General features: G+C 41.3%; 1 protein-coding gene across 4 annotated transcripts in view; it reads left to right on the top strand.

Annotated features, from left to right (window-relative positions):
• cdh23 (cadherin-related 23) overlaps positions 1–17,956 on the top strand; it is a 221,556-nt gene that overhangs the window by 28,164 nt on the left and 175,436 nt on the right. The gene's annotated exons all lie outside the window — the stretch shown is intronic.

Genomic DNA, 17,956 nt, shown 5'->3' with positions numbered 1-17,956 from the left:
TTATGTCGCACTGCTGTTTGGGTTAGAATAGGAACACGGTTGTAATAGATTCCCCCTGGATCTATTATTCCCCCTTGGTATTTATTTATTTTTGTCATTTTTGTTGGTTGCTGTGATTGACAAGGCAATTTGAAGATGTCTGGCTTTTCATCATCTCTCAGGTTGTCAGTGGCTTGGAATTAAAATCCTTTATATTGGATTGATTTTTCTCGAAGTTTGTTTTTTATCACATGACCTTTTACACTCAGCCGGTCTGTCAGAACTGTGAGTCTGAGTCATGGAGTTTATCCCTGTCTACACCCTCAGAGTTGCTTGGCTCAGGCACAGACAACCTATTATGGCTTTTTCAAAAATGTTCCGGGTTCATGAAAGTTCAAATACACTGCCAAGCCTCCATCATTGACACCATCCCAGTCACAACCACCTTCAGCTTCACACCACCATCATCATCATCTTAGCTGTGTGTTTTGTACTGCAGCCAGAAGAGGTTACAGCATCCCACTGAGCCTTCATCATCGCCATTGCCCCATTGCCCTCATAGTTGCCTAGTTTGACATTTTGTCCAACGGTACTAAACAGTCCCCTGGCAGAAGGACATCTCTTTATCTAGTTAGCTTGAGTTCCAACCATCAAATGACATGCATGTGTTGGTGGGTGGCGTTGCTAATTTCCCTAACCACTCTGTCCAGGTTGCCCTCTGGCTATGAATCTTTGTGTCCTCTCCTCAGGCAGCTGGGCTTCAGTCCAGAAATGCCTTCCACTGGCACAGAGAGCTGTCTGTCATGTCTTTACTCAGCATCTGATGGCTTTTTCAGTGGTGCAATTATGAAGGTGGCTGAGTGATCGGACCGTAACAATTTGTCAAAATTATTGTTTATTAGCTCAGCAGATGTCCTCGTCTGGGAGGCTCTCTGATCCACAGAGACACCCGATCGAGCCGCAATGTTTGCGTGTGTGTTCTGTGAGTAGAGGATGTGACATGATAGTGAATAGCTTTAGATTCTTTTCACTACAAACACCCACATGTTTCTTCACAAAAACTTCAAGATGACTTATCCTCCAGCATGCTGGATTAATAGAGTAGCCCGGCAGCAATTTCAATGCTGACACCGCTTTTACCCTTGATTTGAATAAACGGTAGATTGAAAATACATATTTACTCATCTCAAGGTTCAGTGCAAGGATTGTGCAAAGAATAAAGAATTGTTAAATTGTGCTTTCAGGGCACAATGGGGGCGATTTAATCATATTCAAAAACAACATGCATTCCTCTATACTTCATTAGACCATTATGGTACCACAAATTTGATGAACATAAATGAGCACCTGCCAAACGGCATGACTCGAGAGCCCAGTGATCAGGTTTCCACAGCCACTCTGATTGGTCAGGATCAGTTACCGTGGAAGTTGTTTGGCTTAGTCTTGGCTATGATGTAACGGTGCAGGGTTCATGTGAGCAGGTTGTGTGAGATGACACCAAGAGCCAGTGTGTGTAAGAAGTAATTGACTGACACATGCACACAAGGATCATTCCGCTGGGTGATCTCAGTGTCATCCATTACATATTTCCTAATTAATTGTCTATGGAGAAGTTCAAGACTTTAATTGCTAAGGACGTGGGTGCAAATAAAACGTGGATAGCAGGGAAAGTTTGAGAAAAAATAAGGATTTTATTAAATTAGTTACAGTTAGTCAGTCTTTAGGAGGGGTAACAAAAGCCTGACTTAATTAACAGATGACTTAAAAAAAACATTTTTAGTACTCCTTTGACCAAGAGGTTCGTACTTCCTCTCCCAAGACATTTCTCGTATAAAAGAAAAGTAGCTTGGGTGAAGTATCTCCTGTTAACCCCCCAATGGTTTTCATGAGAATGGCACAGTCCAATTATCATGGTCTCCTCGGGTGCTATTCATCAGCTTTGCTTTTCAGCAGGAAGGTGAGTTGAGCGGCATTCATGTGATTTCTTTTTTTTTTCTTTGCTCACCGCAGGGTTGGGCATTGCGTTGAAAACAGTCAGTTAAGTTTTGTTTCTATGGTTACCTCCACTGCTAGCTTGCTCTGCCACATACAGCTGTTATCTGATTGGTTGCGCTTCAAAAGGTCAGTGGTAACGAGGTCAAAGTTGAAATAATGTGAACTTTGACGACAATTTCAAGTGGTGCGCTAGCGGTGTTGTAGCGGCACGGCTCTCTCCATCTATAGAAACAAAATTGCGAAGAGCTGTTTTACTTCCTGTCATGTGAATGCACGTGATTAAAATTGATTATGAGGCATGTTTATTTACTTATATTAAGGACTGTCTAAGACCATAGGAACTACATATATTTACTTTGAATATATCCGTAATTCCCCTTTAGCTTCTGAGTCGTAATGCATTCTCATTATTTCTTATCAGAGAGATGAGGGAACATATCCAAACACTATGGATACTTGATCAAAGACTAATAATAATAATAATAATACATGAGACTTGTATAGCGCTTTTCAGGAAACTCAAAGACTACACCTGCTCTTCTCCCCCAATCATAGGCCAGTATGTCGGGTGGGGACCTGTAACGCAATGCGAGAAGTCCCTCACTATGTGTGAACTCACACCTCTGACACTCTTACTGCTATTTCCACCACTCCAGTGCCGCTCTCATCGTCTTTCATGCAGGCAAACACAACATCTAAAGTTGATACACGGATGAGACTAAACCCAAGAGGAATCTTTAATCCCCACTGGTATAAGTGATGCCTGTGATGTGTGATTAGGCTCCATTAGAGTTCTGCTCTACACTGCAGTGAAACCACAAAGCCTCAGATTATTTATTTCAATATGTATAAATGGTGTTCATTCTCTGCATGTATGTGTGTGTCCCTTGAGTGTGAGTATGTATGCATGTGTTAATGTTTCCATCATTTCGTCACATGCAGGCGGCAGGATCACTCACTCTTGGGGGGGGGCAGCTAAACACAGGCACTGATGTTTAAATCCAGTGTCAGATAACAGTGTGTGTGTTGTGTCAGGAAATGGGATGTGTAATTAGACGGAGAGAACACTTTGATTAAACGCTCTCATCTCCTAATCCACTTTGCCCTGATTCGGCAGATTAAGCTCTCTACTGAGTAATTAACTTGTGGAAAGAACACAACATTTGTTCAATATAAGAAACTTCCACACTCTGCTGGGATGGTTTGTGTTAGTCTTGTGTAACCCCCGGTTACTAAAACACTGAGAAATAACACTGACTAAAATGTCAACTTTATTTTAAGGCTTAGCACTACATACACAAACAATATAAATTATTTGAAACTAAAATATAAACAATATAGATACACAATATGCAATTTAGGACAACATGATTTAGACAATTCTTCATGAAAACATTTAAATGAGTGTGATTAGATAAATCCCCTGTCCATCTAAAATGGTTGTAAAGCAAGGCTAAGCCAATCAAAGTTTAGACCCGCCCCGTTTCTGCCCGTCTACCAGGAAGTGAGATGCGCTGTTAATCCTTTTGGGACGATGACTCAGTAGCATTAGCACTGTAGATTTTGATTGTAGTTATTTGGACAACTTTTGATGTAGATTGACCGACTTTGCTACTTTTCCCCAAGAGCATTGCCTCTTATATGATACCCTTGTCTGGCGAGCTACCCATCGACCTATCTAAAGGAAGAGAACTATTACAGTTACCCACAACGGTGGTAGGACAAGAACTTGCGCATATTTTCCTCTTCACAAGTTGAGAGCAAAGAACTGATTGATTGTTTGATACTATGTTGAATATGTTATAACTATATGTGTATAGAAGTAATGTGATAAGTTTTCTTTCATTTTATTTAAGAATCTGAAATAACATTTCAAATACAGAGTCCTGGTTCCCAAAATTAGAATATATAGCTTAGCTACTAAAATTAAATAAAACCATTAGTTTATATTAAATAGGGATAATTAACAGAAGTAATAACACTAAATGATATCAAAATAGTTATAAAATAAATAGGTACAAATAATTAAAACCAGGATACTCTCAAATTCAAGGTAACTGAATATATATGTATATCAAATGTTTATCTGAAAGAAAGAGGGAATACATATTATAGCTTTCTGTACCTTTTCCAAAAAACATCTGCTTTGTGTCTTTACACCTTTGTTGCACAGTATCCATTTTCTCCTGAGCAACCTAGACTTCTGATGTGCTGGTCCACACACTGAAATTTCAATATTTATATATATTAGAGAGGTTTGATCGAAACTGATTCGTATAAATAATTCTGTGCTCAGCATTCACTTTTTTGGTGCATGTGTTACACTTGCAGTTTGTGCCAATCGAGCATACGGCATCTCTGTCTGATTACATTTAAAAGTTTGGCTTAGTATAACAGTATTAAAACACTTCATTTATACAGCATTGGTGATTGTATTCAATTGTTGTTGCAGAGGAAGTAAGAAGCCCCAGAGAGTAGAACAGGAGAGAAGATTCTGGCATTTCATTACATTCGAAGAAAAAGAGACCCTCAATTATTTTAAAACAACCACTTCACTTCATTCATTGTGACTCATTCACATTCATCGGCACACTTGTATTCCTTGTCGTTCAATAAAAGAACATGACATTTCCAATCAAGAATGACTGCAAAAACAAAACAAAACATGTTCTACTTCCCTTATATATCACACAGTGGACACATTAACACCCAGAGCACAGCTTCAGCAAGAGGAGGCAGTAGACCTACCATTTTTAAGCCCAAATAGACCCTTAAAAAAAAAAAAAATTATTTTCCCTTTTAACTCTAGCAAGGATGCATTGCTCCAGAGGTTTTATCAATGTTTTATACTTTAGTCCAATGCAGCAAGAATATATAATTGTAGCTTTATGTTCCAGCATTATAATGCATTTAAAACAATTCAAATACCCAGCTTCCATCTCAGCTTTATCCCTTTTTTCCCATTTCACTTGCTCCTCTACTCCCTTTCATTCTTCTGCTGCCACAGTAAATACCTTGCACTTTTAATTAGCTTTGTGGCATTCCTAATTCAATAATAATTAAGGAGCAGGAAGTAGCCCCAAGGAGCAACTTATTAAAGCCTTCCCCTAAACGTGTTGATAATGTCTGTGTACTCTCCCCAGCCAATTCCCCACTGTCAGCTGCCGAGCGCACTCTACATTAACTATGGCTTGTCAACATTCCCTCCTCCGGACACACTCTCTCTTTCGCAGCCTTCTGATTGACTATATTGACTTTGTTAGCTGCACTCATAAACAAAGCAGTATTTATACTATTGCCAGCTGTATATTGACGCTGTTGGAGTGTGGATGCTGCTTGATCCCAATTGGACCAAAGCTTTCTAATTTAGAAGCTCTATCTAACATCTGAAGCAGAATTGTCTCAGAAATGCGGGAATAGATATTTTTAGGCTGTAACTCACAGACCTCTCAATTCTCAATGTGTTATATGACAACACATTCTTAAGTTATCCTTTGACTAAATATGTGACTGATGAAGAAGTGTTCAAATTACAACCTGTTTAAAGGATAAGTCCAATGCTTTTTACCTGACATTAAGGCGGTAAGAATATATTTGTCCACCAGTAAAACAAACCTTTTGGAAGCAGACAGTACTGTTTGTAATGAAATGCTAAAGACTACAGGAATAATTTGAATGCTTCTGCGAGGCTTAAGCTTTATCCCTGCTCAAGAATCTTTGTGTCTTGATATTGGGAAATCCATATTCGACTCCCTTTGAGTGACACTGGAGATAGGGCTGTGGCTGCTGATCAAATGATTAGAGAGAGTGTTGCCTGCTCTATGTGCAAATCACTGACTGACCAGCTGATTTACACAGCACCATGGGGCTCTAAGATATGTTCACTAGTGTGGAGCTCTTTGCAGAATGTCCTTTGTGAAAACAACAAACTGACATTTTGCAAATATTGCAGGTGCAAATGAGAACCTGAAGTACTCCAGTTGTGCATCTCGATGACAAACGGATGAGACCTTTACCGGGATTGGGAGTGTGTGAATGACTTCCACTGAGACTGTGAACAGGCTGTTCCTGCAAAAGTACATCCATGCACAGTGAACCGATCCCCTCAAATTAATGTTTAAAAACAACCCAATAAAGTGATGCACTCTTAACCTCAAACTGTTACTGAGCAGTATTCAGAGCTTAATGTTCCCACAATTCATAACTGTCTTGTCCACAACAACAGTTGTAATTGTTGCCAGTAATGCACCTACATTAGGTAAGTGTTTTGGAAACCAACATTCAGGGTCCTATCTTACAAATGGTGCCAGAGGCGTTCAACTCTCATGGACCACAAACAAACATGTTTAGGAAGATTAACATTTGTTTTTTTGGTAAATTAAAAATGTACTTTATAAACATGTGCTGTAGTTAAATACAGTTAAGTAAATGTTATATCTGAACTTAAACTACTTGATGAACATAACACCTGCTCCTCCGATATATATGTAGTAATATACATGAATTACCAATAATCTTTAAGTAGCAACAACTACTGTATGTGGCTGATTATCGTGCTTGTTCTCATTATGTTGATTTTGTTCCAAAATATGTAATCTGCTTGCTCCGTAAGAAGTAGTGTAACCTATTCTAAATCGGTGTAAACCCTTAATTATAATTTACTTTATAATTCTGAAATTACCTCACTACGCTGCCATCTTGTCTTGCAGATTACTACAAGACATCGGAGAATATTTTGACAGTCCTTTTACTCTACAGACCAGATAGTCTAGAGCAGAAACAGAAGCATAAAAAGAGAAATAAAAAATAAGGCTTAATCGAAAGGCTAATCAGGAAATTGTCAGGAGAAGAAGGCGGTGTCAGTTCCTCTGGGAGTAGAATATGTTCTTTGGAGATGTTGGCTGGTATCCATCCGTCTCTTAGCTCTAGATACGTGTGACTGTCTGACTGCTAAAAGGGCAGCGCAGAGGTCTTTTTATGCTCCAGCTTTCGGGCCTCATTTGGACCAAATTGGAATGCGATGTGTGTGTCTCTCCTGCATTGCTGGCAACTGCTGTTGGGTCTGTCACTGTTTATGAGTTGGCGGATGTGCATCAGAGTGAGAGTGGCTGTGTCTCTGTGTGTCTTAGTTTTATAAATCCTATCTAGCAGCTGCAGAAGTGAAGCCTTCCTCCCTGTTCAGGAGATATTCTTAATGACTGGAAGTTTTCCTCCCCACATGAAGCGTCCTCCCTTACCTCCGTTTAGGAAAGGGATACACTTGATCTTCTTACTTCCTGTGACAGCTCTCTGCTGTCATTGAGCTGTTGCATTGACTCCCACAGTGGCTTCTCAATAATTCCAGCACACTGCCATCCAAGAGGGACCTCTGTTTTGGTTTAGTCAATCATCCCTTATCTCTCCCCGTACTGCTTTGCTCCCCCTTCCTCCCCCAGGAAATAATGGGGTCCGCGGTTCAGTGGTGTCTGCAAACACACCATCCATCATGGCGCTGTGCTGGCTATATTGTCTGCACTTACCCAGCACGTGATGTGCTAGTGTTATTACGGCTCATGCAAACACTCTGGCCTCTCATTGCAACATTGCTCCTGAGTTTCCACGAATGCTAAGCAGCCCATGCATAATTTGAATTTCACCACTTTTCCCTAACCTTTTTCCCTTGCTTGCTGACTTTTAGTCTTGCTTGTCTGCCTGCACCAACACAGAGACTTAATGGCTTGGATAGATCATTTCACATGGTGCACAGTCAGAGTGGGTTTAAGAAGCCAATGGATAGCTCAAGCATTTGGAATGAACCACTGGAGAGGCCCATGTCTGAGTCCATGGTACATGTTGGAGCGTGAAGTAGATATTGGAGAACATGTTTATTTTTATATTATCCAGGTGTAATTATGCAATGTTTCCATGTATGATGTTGGTGTGGTGTAAAAAAGCAAAGCATTATCCAACAGCTGAAAAAAAGAGCAGCAAAAGTTGTTCAGATATACTTTTATAGCAACATTTACAGAGTAAGTTGTTTTTGAGACACTTTATACCAAATAGATCTTCCAGATTCCTTCTCAAATAAAAGTAGCAAACCCACATTGTAGAAATGCTCTTGGTGGCTTTAGTGTTGCATTAACATGATGGTACTTAGAGTTACTGTTCCTCAATAGTTAAGGATTACTATGGATCACCCTATTATTTATTCTGTTTATGGATTCTGCCATTTTTCAATTGATGAGTACTTTTATTCCTTTATAGCTGTGTTTGTTATTTTCTTTCTTTTTGAAGTACTTTGTTATAAGTGCTCTATAAATAAAGATGAACACAAAGTTTACTTTTAAGTCTTAAAAACATTTCATATATGTGTTTTTCTTGAACATTTTCGATTTAGCAGTCGGTTGTTTATTCAAACAAGCCAATCAATACATTTATACACTCCATAATCCTGACATGCCTACATGTGATCCCAAACCCATTCCTTATGCAAAAAAAGCATATTTTTATTCGGATATTTAAGTATACACCATACACGTTTTGTAATGATAACTATATTTACAACAATTAATCCAAACTCAAGTTTGCCTAGTCTGTGAACTTGGCAGCTTTATTGGAGACAGTTTGGCTGATTGTCCGTTCAGCACCTGAGCAGCTGAAAGGTGTCGGCTGGGACAGAGATCTGAACGATTGGACACTAAAGTAGCTCTTACGTGTCACTTCTGGTGTGAATTACAGCTGAAAAAAAGGGGTGGGCACTCTGAACTAGGGCTGTGCGATTATGGCAAAAATCATAATCACGATTATTTGGGTCAATAATTGATATCACGATTATTTTGACGATTATTCATTGACCATTTATTGAACTTTAAAACAAATAATATTTTACCAATAAACAAGATCAACAAATATGTTGGAGCGCACTTCCAAAACCATATAAACATATATTAATATGATAAATAAAAATAAATTAGACCAAAATAAATGAAATCAAATATGTTGCAGTGCACTGTCACAACCTACTGAAAACTCCTTAACATATAGCCAACATTTTGGTAAAACATATTCAACATATTCCACTCAGTTAAACGTTGAAGGCTGGCCCACCGTCATGGTCCAGAAGTAACAGGACATAAATGTTGAACTACAATTTAAGACCAAATAAAAATGTTTAGGCCACCATGGTCACACCATGCTGGTAGGGCTGCTCGTGTCATCTCTTAAAGATGTTTTGCAAGAAACACCAGCCTGTTGACATGGTCTGCTTTCAGAGATGAGCGCAGGCAGGGGACGATATTGCCACCTGTATTGAAGACCCTCTCTGAAGAGGAACTTGTGGCAGTGCTGCCACATAGGACACAGGACAAAAAGAAAAGACTCTGAACCCTTTCTTTGCCATTATATAAAATTAGTGTTGCTACAAAAGTATAAATTAGGCTTACTAATAAGACAACTCAGATCTGAAGCTACTCAGGAATCTGCTGCCGAAGTGCAATAAAAGACTAAATTAATAGAATCAAACCCTTTTTTTGTTACATTTTATTAGAGTATACAAATAAATACCTTTTTAAAATAGGATGCAAGCAACACTAGTTTCTTAACCTGAACTGATAACAGACTATAATCAATTTAAGTTTGCATTCTTATACCATGTTGTACAATAATTATAATGAATAAGTTCAAACAAACTCAAACTTACAGCTGATTAATAACGGTATCTAACTTGAGTTTTTATTATATCAAAAACCTGTTGAAATGCTACTGTTATTTTTACTGTCCCCCAAAAGCGCGTCAGCAGCCTCCAGGAATGCTTCTTTCACAACTTCGCCGTCTTTGAAAGACTTCATGTGTTTCTCAAGAACGTGACTGACACGATAAGATGCTATGGTAGCAGCCTCGCTCTTGTTGTTGGGCCGGGTGAAAATGGACTGCTGTGCATTTAGCTGTCCTTTCAGGCCCCTCCCCTTTTGGGAGCGTAGGGCAGAATTAGGATGGAATTCCGTCTCGTAGCGTTTGTGCACTGTTTTGAAATGTCGCTCCTAAATTACCCTTCTTCGATAAAGCCACGCTCGCATTGCAGATGAGACAGATGGACTTTGAATTGGAATAGATACAAAAATAATCATCCTCCCACTCGGAGTGAGAATTATATATTTTGGGCTTTTTTGCTTCTGCCATAATTGTGGTCTTGTGTGTGTGCGGACTGTCACTGCACTGCACTGCCCACCAGCCACGCCGGCCAATCACAAAGCTTTGATGCGTTCAAGTGCATTATTCTGGCACAGGAAGATTATGTTATAGGACATTAACGATAAACAGAATATTGTTGTTCTATTTTTTGACACATCTCGCGATCGACTGGGAATCTCCCCGCGACCCTTATTTTTAACGAGTTGCTGCTCTTGTTCTGACATCTTCGCTCGCGCTGAACACATGTCACTCCCACGTGGCCGAGTGGGCTTTTAGGGAGGGGCGAAAGCACACCCAGCAAAATAATCGTATTTTGTCAATTATGCTGTTCTCATAATCGTCACAAGCCATAATCGTAATCGCGATTAAAATACGATTAATTGCACAGCCCTACTCTGAACCATGACCTCGCAACTTCACACTCGACAGACTGGAGTCAGTTTACTGTTTTAAAAACTTTTTTGGGTGTTTATTTATTGTAGGTCCTTCTTTTAAACACCTGTAGGATATGTTATGTTAGTATAAAGTTTAAGTTGCTTGGTCCAACATCTAATGTGAGAAGTATTTCTTCAGAGGTGCAATCATAGACACTTAACAATGATCTCTCTGCATCTCCATTAAAAAATCATGAGACTGTGTCTGTGTGGTGTGGCTTAGGCTCTTCGGGTTTCCTGTGTAATGACCAAACAGAGTGAGAAGAGATAGAGACAATGTAGGGAAGGAAGCGTGTTGAATAGCTTCAGGCTGTGTGTGTGGTATTTCTCTGGGTTATAAAAGTAAATGTAAATTGTCTGTGGGAACGTGGCAGGACACCAGGTTGAGCAGCGCTGCCGAGGCGCCCAGCTCTGAGCTGACAGCCGTCACTGTGATGGAGGCAGCGGATAGATTACCTGACCAACTGAGGAAAGGCTCACACACACTGGCTCACATTTAGCTAACACTACTTTAGGCTCCAACATTTTCTTTGACTCAAATAAACTCTCTGAGTGAGAGACACAGAGAGAAATAGAGCATGCTGAATCATCATAGTGAGCACCACATTTTTTTTGATGGGGTAGTTATCTTTTTTTTTCTTTCATTACCCCAAATTATCAACGTCGCCACTGTGTTTAGTTTGTTTACAAGTTTGTGTGTGTGTCTGTGTGCCTATTTGGATCGCCTCTGGTTTACAGTATACCCAGTTTAAACCTAGCAGCAGGTTGAATAATTAAAGTATTGGAAGGGTGAACCCTTACCAGAGCAGTACTTATGCATTGTGTACCTGTGTTTAGTGTATTTGTCCCTAACTAGTGATTTTCAAACTCCACAAGACTTGGAAATATAAAAAAGCTATTTTTTACTGCAATTTTTCCGTTATTTCCTCATAATTCATTGTTTTAGTATTTGTTTACTAATGTCTCTAAGTGTGTTAGTGTGTGTGTGCACTCCATTCTTCAGTACTGAGAGGTGCATTGCTGGGAGGCAGATCAGCGTCTTGCAGCTGCTTATCTAGCCCAGGTGGGTCATGGCTGATACCTGCCTGAGCCACGCAGAGCAGCTAACCTGGAAATTGATGTTTCACATCAGCGACCACCTCTGCCTGCTCTATTGCAGGGAGGCTGTCGGAGTGAGGGCGGCTTGTGCATATGTGTGTGTGTGTGTTGCTTGCATATGTGTTTGTGTAAATGTATCTGTTTGCTTTTTTGTATATTTCTCTGTGCCCCTTTGAACACGCATGTGGCAGTTAGTGTCGTGTCTCGAGCAAAAATATGTTGCTGCTTTTTATGTCAGGTCAGGTGTTTCTGTGCATACAAAAAAGAGCAATTTTCCAATTCAAAGGTTAGGAATTAAGAAAAAGATAACAGAGGAAAAGCTCCTAATATTCAAAAATCTGAATGTTTTAGAAATACAGCACACCACAGAAGATTTGAAAGTTTAAAACATATTGTTACTGTGGCGTGCATACTGTTCTAATTATGACTTTGAAAATGACTTCCTGCTGAGAGAATAGCCTGTTTAGAGTCCTTTAAACACCATATTCTCACCCCCTGTTGTTGTTAGCAATAGCTTCTCATTTAATCCAAGTTCGATATGTCTAAAGCTCCTTACACACCAAACTGACACCAAAGAACACGTCCCCACGGAACGTCGCCTCACGCCGCCTCACGTGTCGAATCGGCGGCGGAAGGTGTCGGCACGGCCGAAAAGACACGACGGTGCAGTACACACCAATCTGAGTAGGGCGACACAACGCTCATCGACGGCCCGACATCTATCGACGCCAAAAATCGGCTGGGTGTATAAGGACCTTTAGACCAGGACCCAGACGAGATGAACATGTTTTGTTTTTTTATTAAGCACGTGCTAAGCTTTATCTTGTGGCGGAAAGTAAACAGTGTTTTTTTAATGTATTATTATTATTTTGCTCTTTTTCAGGTTTCATAATTGTGTTTTGTGCCCCTACTGTGACATGTTGGCATGCGTTAATGTTACAAAAAAAGTGCTTTTATTTTTCTCAGACTGCCTGTGCTGCAGCACCTCTTTTCACCCTCCGTCTGAGACCAGAGCCCAGTCTGCTCTGATTGGTTAGCTGGCTGGCTCTGTTGTGATTGGTCAACCTGCTTAGCGATGTCCCACCCCTTAGCCTATCACTTACAATGTGTTAGAGCTTCCAGGGGGGGAATGTGTGGGAGAGAAATGAAATGTTAACCTTCGCAGGCCATTTACAGGCACAAAAACCACATAACCCTCTACAGGAAAGGGAAAACCCCTAAATGAATAGGACCCCTTTAAGTTACCATACATTCAGTTCCAGGAAAGCACCTTTGCTAAATGATCATTTGGATGACATGCTGGATCAGCTTATATTCAATGTGTGGAGGGTAATGTCAATGTTGGTCGTCTGAGGCTGGTGTGCATTCTATGAGGAAAGGTTATATCGTCCTTGTCTTGAAAGCTGACATTTCTTCTCATAAAGGCCAGCATGCTGGTGCCAGATAGGATTAATTGACAAGTGGGGTGCTTGCACTCTTTGTCCTCCATTTACAGGCCAGTCTCTGGCTCGAATCTGCCTGCTTTTGTTTACTGGTGTGTTTGATGTCTTTGTCTTCTCCACTGGTGGAGATTGATCCCGCTCACTTATTACTCTCTCTCTGCAACCCTTGTTACGCTCTCATTATGCTTTCTGTATGCCACTGTGCATTTTGAGGTGATGAAACTAGGCCGATTGTCGAACCTCAGATTGAGGAGGAACAATGCGGATTCCGTCCTGGTCGTGGAACGACGGATCAGCTTTTTACTCTCGCAAGGATCCTGGAGGGGGCCTGGGAGTACGCTTATCCGGTCTACATGTGTTTTGTAGACTTGGAGAAGGCGTATGACCGGGAGAGCTTCTGGCTCAGAGAGCTGAGCCAGAAGGCAAAGCTCTCTGTCTACCGGGCCATTTTCGTTCCTACCCTCACCTATGGTCATGAAGGATGGGTCATGACCGAAAGAACGAGATCGCGGATACAAGCGGCCGAGAGGGGTTTTCTCCGCAGGGTGGCTGGTGTCTCCCTTAGGGATAAGGTGAGAAGTTCGGTCATCCGGGAGGGACTCAGAGTTGAACCGCTCCTCCTTCGCGTCGAAAGGAGCCAGTTGAGGTGGTTCGGGCACCTAGTAAGGATGCCACCTGGGCGCCTCCCTAGGGAGGTGTTCCAGGCACGTCCAGCTGGGAAGAGACCAAGGGGTAGACCTAGGACCAGGTGGAGGGATTATATCTCTTCGCTGGCCTGGGAGCGCCTTGGGATCCCCCAGTCAGAGCTGGTTGATGTCGCCAGGGAAAGGAAAGTTTGGGGCTCTCTGCTGGAACTGCTACCCCCGCAACCCGACCACGGATAAGCGGGAGAAGATGGATGGATGGATGGATGGAAACTAGCCTTTTGAGCACGGATACATTCGTTGTCAATTTAGAGTTTGCACTTACTATCTTTCGATATGGAAATATGTGCCAGGAACAGTGATAGGCCCAGAAGGCACATGTCTCTGTGTGAGTTGTGTGTATATTCACATGTGTTTATGCCCACACTAGTGGGATAGAGAGAGCACGGTATAATTGAACTCCTCTCTCTTATCTCACTGCCGAGAAGGTGTTTGACATTTAACAGGCCTTCTTAGAAGCGCAGATCTTCTTTTTTTTTCAAGCAGTCGGTCGTCTTCTCATCCTCTCTTTTTCTCTACCGTGCACACATTCTTGTTCTTTGTCTCTTTCTCTCTTCTATTTGTTTCTCTGTGTGGTAGTTTGTCTCCAGTGAGAAGTTCCACTTGATAACAAATCCCAGGCTTTTCTGCTGTCAGACATTGTGCCTATATGAGAAACGATGTTTTCCTGGCTACATATTTTCCACTGATTCTTGAAATAACATTCTCACAAACTCACACAATTATCATGCAAAATACATTGCTGCTTGTATCATGCCTGGACCACTTATTTCCCATCCAAACCTGTCATGGCTGTCTGGCGATGGTGATGAGAATGCAGCATGTTGTCTGCTTAAAGAGCTGCGTTTTGGTGGGTGGAGGCAGAGTTTGTGCAGGACAATGCAAAAAAGATGGGGGGAGGAACTAATCAACCAGAGCAGCTGTAATAGCTCAGCTATTCCACTCACCTCTCCTGTCTTTTTATGCTCCCCCTGTCACTATGTCCCTCTCTCCAGATTGGCCAAGGAGGTCAATTGCCAATTTTCCAGTGCCAATGTCTTTGTCAGGAAACAATATTAATTTTGGCTAATTAGGACCCGCAGCTAATGAGCGTTTCAGATAATGAGTTCATTTATAATCCATAAAACAAGTGTGGCGTGTTACGGGATGAAACAAATCTGTAATGGTAGAAGCTGGACATCAGGTTTAGGCAGAGGCGTAACAAACAATCTGGACACACACACACACACACACACACACACACACACACACACACACACACACACACACACACACACACACACACACACACACACACACACCATCCACTTTAACTCAGTCCCCCTTTCTCTCTTTTTGTCTCACACACACTTCAGACCCTGGCATGTCTGCATTGCAGTCCTCTGCTGGTCATCTTGTGCACATTATCAGCCAAGCTTTTTGGACAGTGACCGCCCTGCCTGTCCTGTCTTTCTTTCCCTCTATTTCTCACCTTATACCGCTGCAACTCATTCATCTTGCCCATTGGAAATAGTGGATCACTCCTGAGATCTGAATTGTGTATATGCAAATATGAGGGAAGGAAATGGGATAATTAATTGAAAGAGGGACAGAGTAAGGGCAGGAGAATTGAAAGAAAGGTGGAAAAGATGACGGGACTATAGCAGGAAAAGGTTAAAGGAGTGAGTGAGAAAAGGACAGATGCAAGGAAAGAAGCAGGATGATCTGGAAGGGCGCTGGCAGAAACTGTGGAAGTGATGCACACATGAAGAGATGGGAATAGATATTGGCAGAGGGGGAGATGAGGGTGAGAGGGGCTTCGCAGCAGATGGACATAAGAGAGCGAGAGAGAGATGAGGAAGATGGGGATGCAACAGTGACTCTGCCCATATAGATAAAGTCCAGCTGGCCTTGGCCTGGCCTGGCCAGTCGCTCAGATACACTGAGATGAGCTGCCCCAGACCAAGATCAGACATGCTAGTGAGGCGTCTGGAGCACAGTGTAATTTTACAACTGTTGCCCAATATGGACTGGGACTGAGAAAACCCTATCACAGATATCATCCAGTGGAGATCACCAAGCCTGCATGCCACCACTAAGTCATCTATAAAAAAGGAACAGGAAGTAAAGTAGAGGCGATATTTGTCTAGTAGTGGATCTGAAGACACCACACCTTAGGTGGCAAGTCAGTTTTGATTCAAATTCTGAATGTCATTTGAGGAACATTTCACAAACGTTCAACAATTTGCCACAGTATATTGTAATAGATTGTACCAACCATGTTGTGTTGTATGAGCAGTTTGTGTGCTGGTTTAAGATGGCAGCATCTGCTTCTTGAGAACTGCCATGCTTCATCACAGGTTTTTTCCTGTCAATTCAAATAAATCCAAGCTGGCCAGTGTTTTGTTTGTGTTTGTCACTTGCCGAAAAAGCATTGATAAGAAATACACCTGACTATACTGCCGCAGGAACAAAGCACTGCTAAAGAACAATGACAAACTGTTTTCTATGTAAGCATAATGCACATTTAGCACAGCCTATTGTTGCTAGGGACGGTGATTTGTTTAAGAAGCTTTTTTTCAATATTGGATGAAATTCTCTTTTTCTTTTAACATCCCCATGGCAAACCATAAATCAAATGCTCTGACCAAAATAAAATCAGGTATACAGTATGTGGATGTACAATCACCTCATTTGGATCACATGAAGTGAGTGGATCATTTCAAAATCTCTTGCTTTAACAGTGATAACTATATGTGAAGTCATGATCTCTTGGAGACAATTCTTGGCAGGACTTGGGGCTGGACAAGACATCTCATGCTGGTCAGGGTGTTTGTAAAACTCAATGCATGCTCCATTTTTTGATCGGGACTGCACTGGACACTTTGTCATGTTTGTATTGTTTTTAACATTTCTGTTTGATCTCAGCAACTACAAAGAGAAACAAAAGTCTGCTTTAAGCAATTGTTCATCACACTAGAATCTAAGAAGGTTTCAAAATAACAAAAGAGAGAGACAATAAGAGGTTTCACTTATAGCAGACATTTATTATTTCCATGTTTTTGGTTCTTCTTTTGCATCCATAGTTCACTGTTCTTCAAATGCAAAATGTTTATTTCTTTTTTCTCTTATTACTGTTTTAGTGTACTGACTAGTCGGCTCATAGTTTTATTGATGTAATAAAAATGTACAAGCAATGAAATTGCCCAGTAGCTATAATCCTTGGCTATTAAATTGAACCTTTGAGTCTGCTGTCTTGTGTTCAGTGAGGGTGATAAATATGGTCTGATTGGTAGCTGTAGTATTATCACTAGAAATGAAGTAACGCCGTACATACAGCCTTTTTAATTTATAAGCAGTGTTTTATGAATTTTCAAAGCACATATTTTGAGAGCTTTGTGGGAGTTTTTACTGAGTTTGATGTAACTCCACTTGTAGTTGGTCTGAGTAAAATGTACCAAAGTTGGTGAGAGTTACAGACGTACAGTTAAAATGTCTTTCTTGTCCAAAACAGGGACACCACTGCTGATTCTCCAATTCACATTTTTGTTACAGCTATGTGTGAGAAGGAGCCTTTGTTTTTCTGAGGCAATATTTCCAACTCTCCCTTACAACGACAGCCAGGGCTGGAGGTTATCTCTGAGTTGCCACAGCCTCATTCTTGACCTCAGCGCCTGCCATTCCCCAACATCCCCATCTCCATCCGCAGGGCTGACAGAATCAACATCAGCCCTTTATTTCCGAAATACTCGGGCCAAGCGATAAACATGTAAACTGGAGAGAAAAGGGGGAAAGGCCAAAAGAGAGAGGCTTTTGTTTCCGCTTAAGTGTGTGTGTGGGTTTGTGTGTGTTGCCTCACAATGAAGGTGGCATGTTCCATTACCCGACCATGATTTAGCTTACTCTCAGGTAATAGTCAGCCCTGTGAGGTCAGCGGAGGGCCAGTGCTGGAGAAAGGGGGTGTAGGGAGGGTGAACCAGAGAGGCAGATAACAGAATAAGAATGGAATTAAAAATGGAGGTAGGCAGCGAAACACGTTGAAAAGAGCAAGACAGAAAGAGAAGGAAAGAATTGGGCAGGCGTTTCAAAGTGCCAGCCTTGACGGACGTTTTGGCATGTTGGCAGGATTGGTGCGGTTTGGGGTGGATGCATGCGT

This window comes from Gymnodraco acuticeps, unplaced genomic scaffold (assembly GCF_902827175.1).
Source record: "Gymnodraco acuticeps unplaced genomic scaffold, fGymAcu1.1, whole genome shotgun sequence".
In the NCBI taxonomy this organism is placed as follows: domain Eukaryota; kingdom Metazoa; phylum Chordata; class Actinopteri; order Perciformes; family Bathydraconidae; genus Gymnodraco; species Gymnodraco acuticeps.
This window is presented reverse-complemented; position numbering and strand designations above follow the sequence as displayed.